Raw genomic sequence first — 20,183 nt, forward strand, 5'->3', positions numbered from 1 at the left:
TTTAAAGAGACAAAGAAGCAAAGTACTTATCTAGAAACAGAAACACTGCAGTTTTCTGAGTGAAATTAGCAAAACCGACCCGAAACTCACCACTTCAAAACTTGACAGCATATAAATAATAAAAACAAAGGAGGTTTCCTTTGCAGCCCGAGCTCTTGAAGAGGAAGAAGTTCAAGACTGATGTTTTCTAGGTCCCCCCCTTTTTGGAGGGGGGGCAGCAGACCTGAGGACTACTTCCCCTAATATTCTCTTATTTTTTCTCTTTTTTTCTTGTTGCTATTTTCCCCTAGGCGGGGAGGGGCAAAAATAGATAGCGAGAAACAGAGTAGCCATGAGCAAAAATGGCAATGGACAAAAAATACAGATTAAATATCTTTCGAGAGAGACAGTTTTCGATGTTTAGCAACAGAAGGAAGATCAAATTGATCAGACAAGTGTAACGCTCAAAGCGAGGAATTCATAATAATATTAAAAAAATGAAGTAGCAGGTTTAAATTGAGGTGGAGGGTGACTTAAGTCTAGCTATCTTTTAAAAAATAAAACCAATGCGTACAGAAGCAAGTGAGAAAAGGGGTTATTAAAAAAAAAAAAAAAAGGCAAAGAAAAAAAAGCAGGCAGCTTTTCTATCCAGTGTGAAGAGCAGAAAGTCTACTTCTAGGTTGTCACTTACACTATTATTCTCCAATAGGCACCCAGAGGAGCAGCACACACAGAAGGAGCCCGCTCCCCTCCCCCTCCGCAAAAATACACACCGTAACAGCCCCCAAACTTTCTGTAGAAACCTCAGCCCCAGAGATCGCTAGTGGAGATAAAAAAAAAAAAAAAAAAAAAGTGTAGAGAAAATTGCAGGAAAAGGCACTAAAATGCCACTTTTAATCTCGCCTTTGCGGTCCGGGGAGAAAAAAAGGAAAAAAAAAAAAGGCAGAGAGGACCTGTCTCCTCTCATTTACCGGGGGCTGTTGTGCGAGTGAGGGGGGAGAGAGGGAGCGAGAGAGGAGGGGAGAGAGAAAAAGAACAGAGGGGAGGAAGGAAACACACACAACAAGGCACACACCACCACTACAAAAAGTGACGAGGTTTCGCTCCCTCCGAGTCCAAAACCGGGAGAAATTATAATTAAAAAAAAAAAAAAAAAACCCACACAACCCAACCCTCTCTCTCTCAAAAAAAAAAAATAAAAAAAACAACCCAAAAACCAAAAAACAAACGACAAAAAACTGGTTCTGCTTCTGTAAAGAAAAAAAAAAAAAAAAGAAAATCTGGGAACTCCGAGAAGAGTTACTCCCAAGAAGGGGTAAAAAAATATAAAATAGAAAGGTTGCAAAAAGCCAACAACAACAAAAACCAAGCCAGCAAAGAAAACAATAATAATTGAAAAAGAATAATAATGGTAGGCTTTGGTTTTTTGTCTTTTTTTTTTTTTTTTAATTCTCGTTTCCCCTGGCTGGCTGAGTATGGTTGTTATTTAGGCCGGTTTGATGGTTGTTGCTGGATGTTACACGGATATATGTATGTGTGTGTATGTGTGCGGGTCCCCGGACGGAGCTGCCTTGCTCTGCTCTCTTCCCCCCCCCCCCCACCCCCCTTCTCTCTCTCTCTCTCTGTTTCTGTCCCCATTAAATTATTAGTTGACTCATCACTCCTCCTCCTCCCGCTGCTGCTGCCGCCGCCGTCCCCTGCTCACAGCCTCCTCTCCGCTACCGCTCGCTGCCGCTGCTGCTGCTGCCGCTGCTGCTTCTTCCTCCTCCTCATTTTAATACAAAATAACACCGAGGCCACCGGCTTTTTTTTTTTTTTTTTTTTGCCTTTTTTTTTTTTTTTTTTTAAAACAGCCCGAGACGGGAGGAGGACGCAGCCTCCCTGCTGCTGCCCGGAGCCCTTTCCCGGCGGCCCCGGATCATCCGACGCGTCCTGGGAGAGAGAGAGAGAAAGTGGCAGAGGAGGAGGATGAGGAGGAGGAGGTGGTGAAGGAGAGAGGTGTGGGGGAGGGGAGGCCGGCAGTTGGGGGGGTGGGTCGGGAGAAGAGAGGTGGCAGAGGGGACCGCAGCCAGGGGCGGGGAGGGGGCGCCGGGCCGGGGGGGGTTGAGGGGGTGGCAGCCGCCGCCGGTAGGTGAGCGGGGGGGGGGAAGCCGGGGGAAGAGGGCGTGCGGCTTCCGGCCGCGCACGAATTTGCAGCCAGCTGGGTGCGGGTGAGGCGGCCCTGCCTGCGCCGCGCACAATGCCCGCCGCCCCGCGCAGGCAGCGCGCCCCCTGCGCGCACGCACGCACATGGCAGATGGGGGCCTGCGGCGGAGGGGGCGAGCCGGCGGCAGCGGGGTGTGGGGGGAATCGGGGGAAGGGGAGGGGGGGGAGGAAGAGGAGGAGGAGCAGGCGTGAAGGCTGAACAATATCCTGCCGCCGATGCCGAGGGCGCCGCAACTAGCGCAGCACCCGCCCCTCCGCGCGGAGGCTGCGCGGGTCGGGCCGCGGCGGGCAGGTGCACCAGGGCGACGGGAGCGCGCTGGGGAGCGGAGTTTCCGCGCCGGGGTGGAGAGAGGGGGGTGCAGCCGCGGCGCTCGGCCCCGCGTACCCGCAGGTGGGGGCGCGCCGCGGGCGCAGCCCCCGAGAAGCCCGCAGGCCGCCTGGGGAGAAAGAAGTTTTTCCTCTCCCTTATATCAGCGGAGGTAAAAGAAAAGCACCAGACAGGTTTTTAAAAGGCGGCAAAGGCTGGTGACAGAGTCCCTGTGCGGTGGAGGGCATCATCGGCACGATAAGGGTGAGGCGGTGGGCGCCGTGGCCGCCTAAATCATCTACCAGCGTATCCCGGGTCACTGTCATCAATCACTCCATGCTCATAACGGTGAAATACTACGGCCCCACCGCGATGCGGGACGTCGCCAAACTGTCCCTGTATCGTGTGTGCAGATCAGAATCGAAAGCCACCTGTAAAAGGTGAAGACTAAAAGGTGGTAACATCCTGACAAAATAAATAACTGCGAGACGGGCATAACTTTTTCCCACAATGCAGTTGGGAAAAAGTAACCCAACTAGACAAACTTGAAAGCAACAAGTTTGTACAAGCTGTGAGATAAGAGAAAAATTAAACTTCTTTATTGATAAAATGCGTAGTGTTTGAATAGTGTGTCTAAAAGGAAAGTTGCATCATCAACCAAAGCAAACATGAATTACTGCACAGGCAGATACATAGCCAAAATATTTAGGATAGCGACTTTAAAAACCAAAACCAAACAACAACAAAAAAACCCACACCAAACTGCACATACAAACTTGAAGCAGCAGCAAAAGTAGGCAACTATTACCAGTTCTGTAATAAACAAAATAGCATGGCCTCTGAACAAAGAAAAGGCCAATCAATAAATCTATGAAGAGCAGAATTATCACTACTTGTATATTACTTACTATAAAACAAGAGGAATGCATTTGAGACTTGATAAAGAAACAAGCTGACGTTTACTGAAATAAGCACAAAGAGTATATAGGGCATGCAGGAAAAAGAAAATGGTAATGGGGTGAAATACATAAAATATGTATCATATTCACCAATGCACAAAATAGATTATAATCTCAGAAGCAAAGAAATGCAATGCTCGAAAATGAATGCGGTGTTGCATAATGCTATTTTTCAAAGCAGAGAATGTGGAGGTGGAACACACAGGAAACATGAAGAGTTGTACATATGTTGCATGTCCTGAAAAAGGTTACTGAGATTGTTACCCAGAGTACTGAAAAGGAAAAAAAAGAAACAAGAAACGTTTCACAAAGAAAAACAAGGGAAAATGTAGATGACCTCTACCATAGCATATGATCAATTGATAACTGTCCAGCGGGTTGTTTGTTTAGAAACCAATCCTTTTGCAACAAGCTAGATTGACTATTATTAAAAAGAAAAAAGAAAAAAAAAAGATTATTATTTCCCAATATGTTTGATTGAATACTTGGAGGAAAAACAGTGTTAACTAGTTAAATTGAAACTTTGCGAGCACAATGGAAAATATCAACATTGTATCATTCTTAATCCTTTTTCAGGAAAGCCTGATACTGGAAACTTTAGCAGTGAGCAAGACTGACTGCTAAAGAAGAAAATCATGAAGGATGAGAGTTTCAGCTGGCAGTATGCTGCTTGCAGTATGATGGAGGAAAAGCACAGTGAAGATAATTTGAGAGATGCAGACCTGATTAGAGCAGATATTTAAAAACACGATTTGAAACAAGATTTCGGACTAAAAAAACGACTAGCAGATGTAACATTAACATCAACCAAAAGGGTTAAAATCTGTACTGAAGTAAGTTTTGCTTTAGTGTTCACAAACCATTCCCTTCATGGTCAAAAAAACCTTAAAATGTTCAGATTAAAACAAAGTGATTAATCTAAAAAGCAGAGACAGTGAATTAAAGGAGCAGGGAGATAACAATCTGATCATACAGGAGCACAGAAGGCCTAATAATGATATTATTATGCACACTAACCAAACACTGACAAACAAATATTCTGTTAATTATATAATCATGCATATGCTTCCTATGCTTGAGATAAATAATTATGGAAAATAACTCTCTTCTTGAAACTGTATATATGTACTAAACCTTATAAACTCCCTACAACATGGATTAATCTAATTCTCATACATCACTTATGCTGGTATTTACTACAGGCTTGGAAGGCTGAGCATGGAGCCCTTGCTTTGACTAGAATGCATGAATTACTGAAGGCTGGTATGTCTTGACATATAGGCAACAATCAGATTTCTCTTATCAATACCAAACTACTTGGAATAAATTCAAGATACAGATATCTGATTTTCATTTGACCTATTCCAATTTGCACTGCACTGTGTCAACTTTGATATTGAAATGCTCCACTAGAATAAAGATATTTATAATAAAAACATATATAAAGAACAGAAGATGAATATATATTGTCATGGATACATTTGCAGGCAATCATTTAAACATGCGGCAACAGTAACCACATTTTTCATAGCTTCTAGTCAACATACAACAGACAAATATAGGCTTAATAAAGCTTACTAATCCTTAATAAAGTTGTAGTGCTGTGTTTATGATATATAAATGCATTTTGCACTAGGTTGTGTTGAAATAAGACAAATACTTAAGAAGTTGGACTGTGTTTTTTCAACCCCACAGTGAATTAACTCTCGAGCAGCAGTCTCAGTAGCCGCAAAACAAAACAAATTCTCCAGTGTGGCATGCTGCTTCAGTGCCTCCTAAGGTCCCTATTCCAATCTTTTCTTGTTCAAAATAAATTGGGGAATATGGGCCCAAATCTTGAGGCTTGGCTCTTGTGCAACGCAAACAGAATTGACCTGGCAGCAGGACAAAACCAACACGGCCGTGTATTCTCTTTTATCAGATTTCTTTGGGGAAGATCAGGCTGATTGCATTTTATACATACATACATACATACATACTTCTGACAACTCTGTGGCCACTTGGGTGACTCGTAAGTACCAGCCTGGGCTAGGGGTGACACAGAGCTGTGCAGCGGCAGCGGGACTGCCAGAAAACTCACTTCGGTGGGGATTTGAATGCGTTTTCCCCACTGCAAGGGGTGATGCATGTTCGTTTACAGCTAACGATAACAGCTAGACAGCAAGGCAATGAAAATACCAATCCATGGCCTTCTGAAGGTCAACATCTATGGCCGAAAGGTAGACGATTCCCCATGGGCTTGTGCCTAATTGCTGCATGGGTTAGAAGTGTGGGTTAAGGGGAAGGATGCGCCCTACTGTCCTTTTCCCACCTCTACTTGGCACAGCCACCACTGCCGTGTAGACACAGTCCTGCGGCCATACAAGTTTTGTACCTCGGATTGAAGTTGTTTTTCAGTCTCCTCTGACTGACTTCCCTTCCATTTTGCCCTGAACAATAATCCTTGCCTGACACCACTCAGACACTTTAACCAACCTCATCGAGGCAATCTTGATTTACATACAACCCAAGTATCCGACGCGCACCGATGTGAATCACAGCATTCTGCGACATCCCCCACGCTGAACTCAAAAGTTACATACCAACCTAGATTTTTTTTTTACTGCAACCTGCCCCAGCCTGGATAGGATGCCTGTCAAGAAGCAAAAGTGCTATGAAATGAAATTCATAGCACTGAAAGGCATCACACACAAGCTGTCGTCCCCTCTCACATTTTGCATGAGCCATTTCTGCTCGTTTGTGTTCTCTCACACACGATGTCCTGAAACAGTTACGTAAAATGAATATTTAACTTACAATAGTCAGCTGTATTGAACTGCATTTAATTGCTTATTAAGTGAAGTAAATTATCCTTACCATATTTGTCAGAGGTGAAAAACCTACATATATGGCTACATGTAGTGCATTCATTAGTTTACAGACCCCAAATCCCTTGGAAAGTATCAGATATCTACACAGTGTCCCATGGTGCAGTATTTTGTAGTTGGATGTCTCAGCTAGCTTGCAGATATGTAAAATCATATACAAACAGACATCTCCCTATTGATTGCCTCTGTGACGAGGCTCATTTACTCCTGCAAACAGTTTCTGCAGTGTATTTCAATCACGCAATCTTCTTTTAAAATAGAGTTGAATAAGAATATGCAAAATTTGGGTTTAAATGAAACAAGTTCCTTTTAGTCAGACTACCACACCATTCTGCATAAGTCCTTTTCATAGCTGCACATCTATTTTGACTTAAGATGCTTGCACAACTGAAGTACATACATATACTTGCTGATGTGGCCCTGACAGTCATTTCAGTTTGCCCCTTGATGCCAAAGGAGTCACAGAGAGGCACAATGCTGGAAGAAAATTATGGAATAAAACATAACTAAACTGTTTTGCATGATGAAGTGAAGTATGGACATGACCACTAATGAGAACAGCAAGTCTTTCACCTCTGGTTGCCACGAGAAATCCTGAAATGGATGAAATTGTAACAGACAGGTGTTCCTTTTACTGTAAAAGTTCATATTAATGGATTAATCACATAAATCTTACTCTGTAGTTTCATAGTCTCCACTTGCTATGTGGAACAAGCTGAGTCCACTTCCTAACTGTATCAGCATTGCAACTTCCACAAACACTGTCTATATATTATTTAATATAAGCCAATATTTTTATGACTATGGATTTCAGAACTACTTCAAATAAAAAGTTTCAGCTTAAAAAAAGGGCATTTTGTGGACCATATCCTCTTCCATCCATAACAGTAGACTAGATCCTTGATGAGTCATGCTCATAATTTCCATGTGGCAGCTACAGCCAACTGCTTCCATGAAAAAGAACAACAACAAAAAAGTAATAGAACTTTATATAATAATATTTAATGCAATTAGGCAGCTGGAAGAAAGGAGGAAAGTTGGCATCTTAGGATCAACCGAGTTACCTATGTTGTAAGTTCAGCAGGTCGCTAATTTCACAGTTTTCTCTCCAGAGGTATAATTTATATGCCTGTCATGTGAAGATGTTCAATATGGGACATGGAGAGATGGAAAAAAAAAGTGTTTCCTGTTAAAACCCTGATCATTAAAGTACTAGATAACTCCTAGGCATGAGACAGGCATATAATTGTTACCTGAAAGAATAGTCAGTTGATAAGCAGTTATTTTAGGGATGTGTCTGAATAGAAGTTCTATTAATTTGATGGTATGTAAACCATGATCCCCAGACATATAAATCAGTAGAGCTCCAGTTATTCTTACTTGTTAAAAGCAAAGTAACGCCAAGTTATCTCTGAAATGTTTTGCAATATTGTCAACTGATTCCACTTCCCTTTCCTGACTGCTTCCTATCACTGCATTTCTCTCACAGTCAAAAAGAAAAAAAAAAAAGGATGCTTGTAGGAATACATAAGTTTAACAATTCTAGATGAGGATGAACTTCACACAGCCCAAGCAAAGCTGCACATTAAGGCAGAAAACAGCCTGAACCATTGCGGTTAGCACTATAAAAGGATTTTTCAGGCATTATTAGCTATAGCTCAGCTACTCGCACTGTTGAGCTCAAACCGCAGCGACTTGTTACTTATGAATACTTCATCGCCAGGACAAGCAATCATCTTTTTCTTTAACCTGACAGTATGAATAAAATCTACTGATAAAAATTGAAAACATGGAAGAGTTTAAGTCTAAGGAAATGGTTAGAACTGATTGATGACTTGAACTATGTCAAACTTTCATTATGAAACCCAAAACCACATGAAATGTCCTGTTTCCAGTTTCATTGTTAACTCAGAACTCCGCTCAGGTTCTGCTACACTTTTCGTAAGATTCAAAACCTTTAAAGTAAAACTGTGCGTCTAAGTACGGACAAACTTGACAGGAGTCAATATTCATTGTACATAAAGTATGTGCAAAATGTGTGGTTTTGGTTGAAAACAAATTGAAAGTCGGTGGTTTTGGCCATACTAGCTTTTTCTTCTAGGGCTCCTTCCAATCTCAAACTCAGATGATTCCACAATAACAAAGACTAAATGAATGAGTTTTTCACAGCTCTTTTCAGGAACAATTAGCTCTTAATATTCACAGTTCTTTTAAGAAACAAGGTATCTGGTAACATTCAGGTGCAAGGTTTAGCATATGCAGTGTCACAAAGATAAAGGTCATTTATACATGTGTCAGAGTATGCTTGGTTTAAATGCAAACAACATAAGGCAAAAACAAGTCACTTCAAAATGTGACTCCAAGTACCCTGCAAATGTCCAAAATACTTATCCTGATTTAGAAAAACAGCAAAAAGGGAGAAATTAACAAAAACATATTCAATTATTTACTGTATTTATTTGCTAAAACAACTGCATTTCTAGATTTTCTTTGAAGTAACTACAGTGGAAACAGAGATGAAGAGCAGCAGTTGGGAACCCAGTAGAATACAATATTTTTAGGACAAAATAAGGTTAATATTTACAATAGTTTATTTATACTCATGCAAGCACTAGAAGGAAATGCCTGAATGAATGTGTAAAAATTAGTTCCTGCACTAAATACAAATATTTTGGGTAAAAGTTTGTATTTTATGTTGACATAAGAATAACTAAATAAGAAGAAACTGAGGCATACATGTGAATTTTTCTAGAAGAGCTTCAGCTGTGATAAAATATCATTTAAAACTAATTATTTTTGCAGGATCCATGTTCATTTCCTTAGGATTTCTTCCATATAATTTGTTTCTGGAAGGTTATACTACAAACTCCTTCCTGTAGTATAGATTTTTTTCTTCAGAAATGTTGGTAAGATGCTCATGAAAAATTTTGAAATATTCTGATCATGAAAGAGATGCGGTGCATTCTCTCAACTAGTTTTTCTTTTACAGGTATACAGATGAAAATTCTCTCTGCGCCTCATCTGAAAATGTGCCGCTTCAAAGGTGGGTGGAGCCAGGCAAAGAAATACTCCAAATTATTGCAGTCATAGAAAAGTAATGTCCAAATCAACTCATCCCCATGTTTCTGAAACACGGGATGCCTTCAAATACAAGAATACACTGCCATGAATCAACTACACAAAAACCGTGTCATATTGTATCCAAGCCCATGCTTAAAGATATTTTGTGGGGGTTTTAAGTTTATTTTTGTTTGTTTGTTTGTTTGTGTAAGGAGAGAGAAAACATATTTAGCTCTTCTTTTACTTAATACCAATTGGTTGTTGCTGTGGGCATATTGCAAAGGGTTATCGTCTTTTTTGCTTAATTCAGGTTTGTGAAAATCTTTCCATGACCAAATGAAATATCATGCCCAGTCCATACTGAACTTCTTAATAAAAAGCAGTAAAGCAATCTGCTGCATTGTGAGATTATTGAAAGAAATTTAATTAATGCCTTTGGAGGGAATGCCTATGTAAGTATCACAATCATAAGAATGTGCGTATACACACATATGAATGTACATGTACAACCACAGTCTACCCTGTTGCTTTAATGTCGCAACACTATAGGCCATGAGCAGGTGAAGGCAGATGTGAACTCATATAATTTAAAACATTATGCTGACATAATTTTAAGGTTAAATGACACTGTGTAATTTATTAGAAGATTAAATGCTGGCTTAATCACAGGACAATTTAACTCTAGAAAAGGAAGGCAATATAGAAAAGCTACTGGACAAACAGATTAAAAATAGTTAAGTTAGAAACAGGAGAAAATGAGTTTATGCCTCACTGACAAAACCAAAAAGAAACAAAAAAAGCCCAAACCCAACAAGCAAAAAACACAAAGATGCATGAAAAGCAGTATGCTATGTTAGATGTTTATCTATACATAAGAGACAGGTGTCACAAAAACAAAACAAAAAAAATCACGAAGCTAAAGAGAAACTTTAACTCACCAGTTTCCATCTGTTATATCTGAATTCATGCATAATTGATTATCCATGACTGGTAAGTTCTTTTTTTTCACTAGCCTAACACAGTTTTCTAAACATTATGTGTTAAATCACCACCAAAGTAAAGGGTGTTTGAGAAACCGTAAGGGCAGAATAAAAAATTTTTAATGAAAAATAACATGTCAGTTAATAATAGAGCTGACCTATGTTTAAGAGGGAAATTTTAATCATGTGCATATTAAATATTAATAACCTATTCTGTTATTGTTATAATAAGGTTAAGTAAGCTTCTCCATGCTTAAGGAAAGAGAAAAAGTAGGAATATGTAACAGTAAAAAAAAAGCACTGAGAAGCAGAGACATAAGGAAAATGTGTCAACAATAAACAAGAGGAAATGAGAAAGAAGGAAAAGATGAAGGTGGAAACTAATCTCTATGTGTCATTATGACTGCCAGAGTACTGGCAAAGAAGCAGCATCCTTTTATTTCAATTTTAATCATTTCTGAATTTTAATACCCTGCTCCTTTTGTAATTCTCCTGGCATTCCCTATATGCATCCATTCCAGCCAAAACACCAGTGTAAATTAAATGGCACGCAACCACACCACTGATGTAGTTCTCCCAGTAGAACCAATTGAGTGACCAAAAAGCAGAGAAGGTATGACTACTTTGTGTCCCCACAGACCACTGGCCAATTAAGTGACTTAATGTTCTTCAATTCCTTTAATTTTAAAAGAAGGGCAGTGGTTAGGTAACCCAGCAATATAGAGCCATTAAAAAAAAATAAAGCAAGCCAGTAGTAATACAATAATCAGTGACCATCAGGGCCTGGAAAAATGAGTTTGCTCTCACTGGCACTAAGGAGCATCACATGATTATTTAATTACAGCTCTAATTTTTGTCTCGTGGATGGCAACATATCAACAATTAATAGGGCAAATAGAGGAGACTGCATTTTTAAAGAGACAGAACCCATATGAAATACTGCTTGAAAATGCAATTTATCAGACAGTATAATGCTTTTTAAGGCATATCTGTCATCATGCCACATATTCAAAAAGATTCCACTGGTTCAATTTTCTTGCATGGTATCTATAAAAGTCTCCTGGAATGTTTAGAAAATAATAACTATACCTAGGAATATCCTAATTGTCATTTCAAGTGGCAATGCAGAAGTCAGCTTCTTGTAGGACATGCAGTCCAAATAAAGAAAGTAGTGGAATTACAACTTTCAAAGATTAAAATGTTATTATAAAATTATTACATCCCTTATCTTGAAAAAATGATAATAAAATTCTTTAAGAGTGGCCAATAGGATTATGGTATTCAGCAAGTCAAGTGAAGAAAAATAAGAAAGAGAAATAAGTCAATAAAATACAGTCAATGGGACAGAGATTGATTGATTGACTGATTGATTGACTGATTTTACTGTGAAATTTTCTTATAAAGCATACTGAAACTAGGGGCTCAACACGAATATTGTACCGTTCCTGCACAGCACTGCTAGTTGAGAAGTGAAAAACAAAACCCGAAGGAAGATGTACATATGATTGATTGAAAAGCTCTGCTCTAAAATGTTTGCATGTGGTTCCCCTTGTGCCTTGTCCTGCAATGACTGCAGAGCAAAACTGGGGGAACTGTGGGAAGTTCAGTATGTGAAGAAGCACTTTCCACAAGCTGCACAATCACAGGAATCTGCAAATGTATTGAAAGAAAAAAAATCTCATTTTATGCACCTGATCTTTCTTGCAAATGTACTCACTTTTTTCACAGCAATGTGTGGACCAAGTTATGAATCCCACAAATTGATGTTATCCAGAACATGTTTCAGACAATATTCAATATCTGACATGGGAAAGGCAAGCTTCTCATTTCCTCTAAACATTAAGCTGTACACGTGAAAAACCTACCAAACTACTCTTAGATTTTTTTGAATCTTTCTTCTCAATTTACAACTTAAACATGCTTTTTCATTTGGTATTCTAAAATCTATCATCTGAAAAAGCAAATAAATGCTGAGTTTGGGTCCATATACAGAAAAAAAACCAACAAACAGCAACAACAAAACACCAAAAAAAACGACACACACACACAAAACCAAACCAACAAAACCCTACTAAACAACAGTTCCAGCATTGTTGCAAAAAGAAGTGTAACTACAGAAGAAATACTATTACAACAAATACCCCATTCCTCCCCAAAATTGTGTAAAATTAAGCTGTTTACATTAAAGACATAAACATTCTGGATTTGAGATCTTAATCTACAATCTTAAAAAAGAAAGCTGGCAAGCAAGAGCTTGTATGTAAAAGTATATATATAATTCTTTTTCTGCACTGGTTACTATACAGATAACATGTCTCACAAAGACTGTAATTAAATGTCTAGTGCAGATGTAACACTAAAAAGCATACAGTATTATTATACTACAATGAATCCTTAGAAGCTAAAACTGTCATTTTTTAAGTTTTAAGATGCCTTTAATTATTCTTGAGACTTCTTACATTTATCAAGGAAGCCCACCTATGATGAAAAGCGTTAATGATTTGAAATCTTTCTAATATAGCTCTCCGCAAAAATATTAATTTAATCTTTGATTACAAACATTTTAAAACTCGCTCTGCAATTTCTCTTCATTTTTTGGCTTTGGTTCTTCCATGACTTTCCATGCACGTACACTCTCTTGTTCACTTTCTTCCCTCCTCTCTTTCTGTCTTTTATTTAACATATTAGAATTGGGAATACAGGGAGTGCAGGATATTTAGAATTTTATCCTGTTCATTGCAAATGTTTTTAATTACCTGGCTGTTACAAGCAGACATGTATTCTAAGTGCAGTTACTGAAAAGGAAATACCTTTGTCGTACCTTTGCATGTGGGTTTGAGCTCAGAGCAGCAATTCTTTGCACTTGTGTTGTACAATGTTTTCCACTCTAGGACTGATTTACAAGTATAAAAAATTAATTAATCCTTCAGTGTTCTATGAAACATATATATTACTGATTTTATAGCTGGGTAAATAAACCAGGAGCATATTAAGGCTTCATTTGTAGAAGGATTGTGTGCTGGAGCTTCCTCCTCTTTCATATGAAGTTGCGAGTGCTGAGCATTTTCAAAATCAGGCTTAAGGCGTTAAGCACTACAAATGCGGCATGGTCAGTTATTTAAGCAAGACTGCACGTTTTTGTCAGGGCTGAAACCAGAACCAGAACTCCAGACAAGATTACGAGACAATCCTCCAGGTATATATGATCTGAGTGCATCACCACTTCTAGCGAGCAGCAAGTGGAATGACATACAAATGATTGCTGCTGGCCAAATAAATCCTGTCAGAGCAGGATCCTGGGAAGATGAGATGCACTCGAGGTTTAAAGCACCTCCCTCATCTCCTCAGGTCATATCATGTCATAATGTGCCAAGGCAAAGAGATAGAGAAGATAGTCGCTGGGAGTTATGCAAGGCCAACACAGCTGATAGATGTGGCCCATCCTGATGTTCTGCACCCAGGTGCAGCTGGGGTGACTGAGGTCCATCTGCAGGCGAGCAGATGCTTCTGCCTGTCTAACCTGCAGTTCAGAACAGAAAAGCACAAGGTGGTGAGAGCTATCTCTTGTGAACCTACAGCTGTGGAAATGTGTTTCCAACTATGTTTTACAACTGCTCTGAGCGAGGAGCTAGCCATGCTCCAGTGAAAGAAAGCCTTCATACAGCCTGTCCTAATCCCAGCATACACAAATGCACATAGTCTCACAAGAAAATTGATCTCCAAAGAAATGGCTGTACATTGGTATTCTAAATAAATGGATAAAAGTGATCTTGGCATAAATAGTAAGTGTTACTGTGTCCCTCAACCCGTCTGAACACCTAACACCAATCCCTCATCAGAACTGTAAAAATGAAGGTCTACCAGCCTCTGCAGTGATCCACCAGTGTGCATGGGAGGAAAGTCAAGCCCAGCAAGTTTAAAAGGAGATTATTTACAATTCAGACAGTGCCTGAGGTATGTTACTACACTGTACTCTACTATTACTATGTCATTCCTACTATATTGCACCAGATTACTCAGATTAAGAGTAGATTACAGACCGTACAGGGTACGAGGACCAGATCAGAACATATGGACACAAAAAGTACTGGCAAGTCTCTTTAAAACTAATCTCTGTCAAGATTTATACCTGCTGAGAGCAATACAGTGCAGATACCATTAGAAAGTCAATATTTGCAACGCAACAAAATGGTTATCAATTAAGTAATGAAGTGCTGGTGATAACCATGGTAAACTTAAATGGCACAGGATGGGAAATGTTTGAAAATACCTACACTTTGAAGGGAACATTATAGTATATCCTTTTTGAAGTAACAGTTACGTGTCGGGGTCTGGGCTGCTGAGAGTTCATTACACTGCTCACATGGGAACTGACATATAAACTAACTTAATGTTAAATGTAACAATTTCAGAATTTGAGGAAAAAATTGACCTCTCGCATAGAGGTTATTAATGGAATCCCCTGGTGGAGAATTTAGGGAAGCCTTCTGCAAACTGTGGGTTATTCTCTCCATGGTTATCTTCAGTTCAAAAACCAGCTATTTGGATACATTAGTCCAAGATTAAAAGTAACATCAATGGAGTTTTCTGACATGGACTTCATAAAGTTGCAAAATTTCAGTATAACAAGCAATAAGAACTGTAAGTTACTCTTTAACCGTCAAACTGTTTTATTTTTTATTTTTTTTTTTTAGAATCAGTAGCAACTTTGTGACAACTAAAGTTTAAAAAATGCACTTGATTGCATAGTGACAGATTTGCAGAACATTTTTCATCACACACACATATGTGCTTTCAGTTATTAATAAAATGCTTCTGCCCTTAATCTGCCATTGCCTGAATATACAAATTCAGTGACTTGGATAGACAAATACTGTTAAGGAATTCTGTTTTCCCTGTTTGAGATGCAATTCAAATATATCAAGTAAAACTGAATACTATGTCTTTAAAACTGGCTTCTGCATGCCACAGAAAGGAATACGGAATCACTTTTCTATTAAGTTCCTCTTGGAGTGGAATGATAACAAAACTTTCTTTTCTTGTTCACCACCCCCACACCCCCCCACATCCCCCCTTCTTTTTTTGCTCATTTTAAACAAGGAAGAGCCAGCTGCCCTGGAAAACACCACAGGTAGATATTTAAATGGAGACAGTCATTATTTAGTGGCGACAGGAATATAAATGTATGCACTAACCTATAAACTGGTGTTTACTTCAGGAAAGTAAGTCATATTTTTCCTCTGATTGCTGTGCTGTCAGTTTAATGCAGCGTAAATAAACAGTAGGTGCATGATAGCTTTAAGTAGAAAGTGTTCATTCCACAAGAGGAGCAGATTACTGAAGCTTGATGCCTATAATGGCAAAAGCAGAACTTCCATTTTACCCGAAAATATAGCCTCCCGTGTTAAGAGACTTGTGGCTTTTCTATTAAATTAATTTGTCAGAATTCTATGAAAAATATTACATACTCAAAGAACTTTACCAAAACCATTCATTTTTGCAGCCCTCAACTTGAACCATTTGGAAAAAGAAAAGCCAATCACTCCTCTGTAATTTCATCATCCCATTGCTCTAAATGAAAGCTTTATATAATCAACCTAATATAACAGAAAATAAAATGATATATAGAATTGCCTATACTTTGACTTATTTTGTTCTTATAAATATATTCCCTGACTGAAACTAAAAAAAATCCCCTTTGGAAAAAGCAATGATTTCTGAGAAGATTGTATATACACTCTACATCTATTAACATAAATTATAAGAAAGTAAAATGTTCCAGATGTGTTTAAACTGTTGTAGAAGGAAAGTCTGTGGCTTCATTGGATATATATTAAATATATCTACAGAGAGCAACGGCAGTTATGTACAAGAGGGCAATAAAATCCTTCAGTAGTATCTGTTAAAATAGCATAATTCTAGAGATATGACTAAAACATTTCAGAAGTCTTATTTCCTCCAGTCTTAATTCAGAAAATCTACTTTTAATATATTTTTCTATATATCAGAAGCTATTTCATTAATAATATTACTTTTTTTTTTTTTTCCAAATACAGCTGGAAACCTTAAGAAGGAAATTTACCAGACAATGCTTAGATTAAAAATAGGTGACAATAAGCAGGTGACAATACTTCCAAAAATTGAGTAGCTCATACAATTAAAAGATTTGGTGTTTTTTTTTTTTTCCAACACTAGTCTTCAGCTGATCATCTTCTAAACGGCAGTTGCACACATTCAAACTCCTCTCTACCTCAGACCTGAAATGCAGCATGAGTTAGTGCTTATTCAGGACTTTCCTACTCTCAAAGAGGTTTTTGTGCTGAAGGGGTGGATGAGCCCACGTTCCCTTCAGGACTGAACGTGGGGCTGCCCGTGGGATGCTGGCAGGGCTGCAGGCAGGGGTGCAGGCAGGGCCGGCGCTGTCTGCCCTGCCTTGGGAATGACAGCAAGGAGAGGGCAGGTGCTCATCAGCTGACCCACTGGGCCTACGCTGCAAACCGAAAAGGTGCCCTGTTCCCCTGCACGCTCGGGCTGCCAGGGCAACCTCCTCTCTGCCCCTTGTTCTGCCAAAGCAGAACATCCCATCAGTGAGTCCCATATCGACTTTGTCTGCTTTACAGTGCTTTCTTGGGGGTGCACAGCAGCAGGTCAGGATTCACGCATTATTGCTAAAATAACAGGAGAGGAGAAACTGCGAGAGTTACCTTCCTGTTTAAAAGTATTAAGAACAAAGAATATAAAAAGGAAACGGCCAGTTTTGCAAAGTGTATGCACAAAAAAAGCATTCCATTTAAATATTTTTGGTTCCAGTAAACTCTTTTGCATACAAAGGACTTATTTATTACATATTTGAACTTGTGGGAAAAAGGGAAGGAATGCACTGATTCCTGAAATAACTCTACAGTCTTTTTGGAGACTTCACTCTTCTGTGCTCTTGTTCTACCCGGAACAGTTTTATTCCAGGGACGGAGGAATTCCTTGGAGTCAGTTGTTTCTTTTCCACTAGCTGTTTGTATTCAAGAGTGGGCATACATAGCATACCAGCCAGTGACTTTAATTTCTCTTCTATTGCCTTATTATGTGTATGTGCTCTCTGTTTAGATGCACGTTTATACGTGAACACGTTACATTTTCTGCCAGCTTGTTTTGTTATCTACTCTATGTCATTACACATTTCTGTGCAAACCATTCCTTCGACTTGAAAAGCAAGGTAATATCCAATAACATTCTCAAACAGAAAATGAATTAGAAAATGAGTATATGTATAAATGTATTAAAGAGCATATAGGAATACACTTGAGCACTCTAGAATTCTACAAATAGTGCTGCAGAGTAATTAGAAAATACAAATTGCAGAGAACATCCTACATTCATGTCTTTACGCTGTTTCAAGTTGTTTTTGAATAGTGCGCCTGATTTGACACATTTTTATCTGGTGATTGTGTTAAGTGCTTGAAGAGATAGTGAAATATCCAAGCATTCCTTGTGCTAACTACAGCTGAAATTTTACACTTATTGTAACCTTTTCTAACAATGTGAGAAAAACAGAGTAAATATATTATATTTGTTTCACAACAGATGCTTAGGTTGTTAATATTTAAGATGCCTATTCATGCTATTCCTGTCTGCACATTTGTCAAAAATGTAAGCTTGAATGCTAATGTTTGCCAGCAGACTACAGCAGACAAATATATGAATGCACTGTACCAAAATAATATAAAGTAGAAATAAGGGACTGCTGCTAACTCGCACACAAGTAGCATGGACCAGAATGAAAGGGCACTACCAGATCAGACGCCCTGGAGTCTCTGGGTCTGAATTTGTGTATTATTTTCACAGAAGCGCTGCGCTCAGTTGGACTGACTAAAACCAGCGGAGAGCTTTCGTCAGGTTAAACTCATCTCAGCTTAGGAACTCATGCAAAGTATTTCACCGAACTTGCATTTTAGCGAAGTTTCTCTCGCAGCCAGAGAAGCCTGGAGGGAAACCCGGGACCGGGCAGGTGCCTGTCAGGGGAGCTCCCACGAGCACCGAGCGGAGACGGCGACAAAAGGACGACGGTTTGGAGACGAAGCGGAAAAATCAAAAATAAAATCCTAGAGGACAGAGGCGAGTTTCTGGCGCTTCTCCCTGTGACAGCGGCAGCGCCGGGCCGTTCCGCGGCCGGGCGGGGGGACGCGCCACCCGCCGCCACGGGGACGCCCCCGGCGGGTCGATCCGCCGCCGCTGCTCGGCCGCCCGCGCACTCCCCGAGCCCCGCGGAAGCGCCACCCCACCAGCCCCCCTCGCCCTGCTCCCCCCATGCCCACTCCGACCCGCCACTTCGCCCCGCGCCCCCCGCCGTCGGGGGTCCCGCCGCCTCGTCTCCCAGTGCCCGCCGCTGCCGGGAGTCGCGCGGAGCCGGGAAGAAGTTTGCCAAACTTTTAGGTTTTTTCTTGCCTTTTTTTTCCCCTCCACTTCTGCCTCCACCCTCCTGTTCCCGCCGTGTCGGTGGCGGGCGAGGCGGCGGCGGGCAGGGGAGCGGAGCGGGGCCGGCGGCCGCCAGCGGCGCGGCGGCAGGTGTGAGCCCGTGCCGGCCAGGAGGCTCCGGCAGAGGCAGCGTTCAGCGGAGCCCCCCGCACCGCGCCTCCCCCCGCACGGGTCGGCACCGTCGGCCTTCGTAAATCACCACGGCGGCTGCCCCCGGCATGGCCCCGTCCCCCCCTCCCCAGTCCCCGAGGAGCGACGCCGAAGGAGCGGGACCGACTCACTCATGGGAGCGTGGCGGGCGAGGCCGGCGACACCTCCGGCTTCCGAGGCGCCGGCGAAGTTAATTGCACTGAAGTTCAAGTTGTCTTTTCACCCATCAGGAGTGGGCGTTTAAAGGAAGGAGAGCGAGGAGGAGGAGGGGGAGGGGGGAGAGTCTCTCTCGCTCGATCGCTTTCGCGCACACACACACACACACACACGCACACACACACGCGCGCGCGCGCACACACGCACACACACACCCGCCCGCTCGGCTCCGCTCCCGAGCTGCCTCAGCAAGGAGGAGCCCGGACGGAAAACACCAGGGCAGCAAGGTACCGGCGTGGGGTAGCCCTGCCTCGGTGTGTGCGTGTGTCTGTGTGTGCCTGCGCCCCCCCCGCCCGTTGCCTCGTACAGCCTCTTCGGGCGGGGAGGTGCGCGCTGCCCCCGGGGAAGGGGCGGCGGTGCCGTCGGGGCAGCACGGCGGCGGGAGGCCGGTTACGTCCGTGGGGGGTGGGGAGGCTCTGCGCCCTGCACCGTCGCCCGCTCCACGCCTGCTGCTTCTTGCCTGCGTGGCGGCGGGGGGCTGCGGAGGTTGGGGGACCGAGCGGCGGCTGGAACACGGCGGCTGTGTGTGTATGTGTGTGTGCGCGGCGTCTTCTCCTCTCCGCCCGCTCCCGGCCACGCTTGGCGGTGGGGCTGACTTGGTGGAAGTGTCGGGGGGGTGTGTGTGTCCCTTCTTGCCGCCCTCACTCCCCGCCCTGCGAGAGGGTCCAGAAGCCACCCCCGTGTTGCCTTCCCCGGGCACAGCGCTTCTCAGCGTCTGCCCCGCTCCCCCGCGTTTCCCCTTCTCTCCATCCCTCTCCCGCTCCTTTATTTCTACACTTGCCCCCCGCCGCTTATTTCCCTGCGCCCCGGCGGTCGGCCCCGTTCGGGCAGGCAGCTCCCCACGGCCACTAGCGATTTAGGGCAGCTGAGGCAGCCGCTCCGCGGCCGCGCTGGCAGACCCCGCGGGCCGGGGATGCCCGAGGTGAGGGCAGGCATCCCCCGGGGTCGCTGTCCGACCGCCCGCCGCCGCCTGGCAGCCGCTCTGCCCCGT

General features: G+C 42.0%; 1 protein-coding gene and 1 long non-coding RNA gene across 15 annotated transcripts in view; one reads left to right on the forward strand and one right to left on the reverse strand.

Annotated features, from left to right (window-relative positions):
• The window catches only part of SATB1 (SATB homeobox 1), a 93,440-nt gene extending 74,156 nt beyond the window's left edge, over positions 1-19,284 (reverse strand). For 8 of the 13 annotated variants that reach the window (XM_065051529.1, XM_065051524.1, XM_065051521.1 and 5 more), the window contains exon 1: positions 91-1,931. The gene's annotated coding sequence lies outside the window, so the exon portion shown is untranslated. Of the gene's footprint in view, positions 1-90; positions 1,932-19,107 lie in introns of those variants that run through there. The other 5 variants (XM_065051528.1, XM_065051523.1, XM_065051520.1 and 2 more) reach the window with 1 other exon arrangement.
• LOC135578466 (uncharacterized) lies at positions 1,832-18,802 on the forward strand. Of its 2 annotated transcripts, none has more exons than XR_010470107.1 (3): positions 1,832-1,961; positions 9,307-9,360; positions 18,197-18,802. It is a non-coding gene; the product is annotated as an uncharacterized LOC135578466 (long non-coding RNA). The 2 variants fall into 2 exon arrangements; XR_010470106.1 differs by having other exon boundaries at positions 1,840-1,977.
• Positions 19,285-20,183: the final 899 nt, after the last annotated feature.

The sequence above is a fragment of the Columba livia genome, chromosome 2 (assembly GCF_036013475.1).
Source record: "Columba livia isolate bColLiv1 breed racing homer chromosome 2, bColLiv1.pat.W.v2, whole genome shotgun sequence".
Taxonomy (NCBI): domain Eukaryota; kingdom Metazoa; phylum Chordata; class Aves; order Columbiformes; family Columbidae; genus Columba; species Columba livia.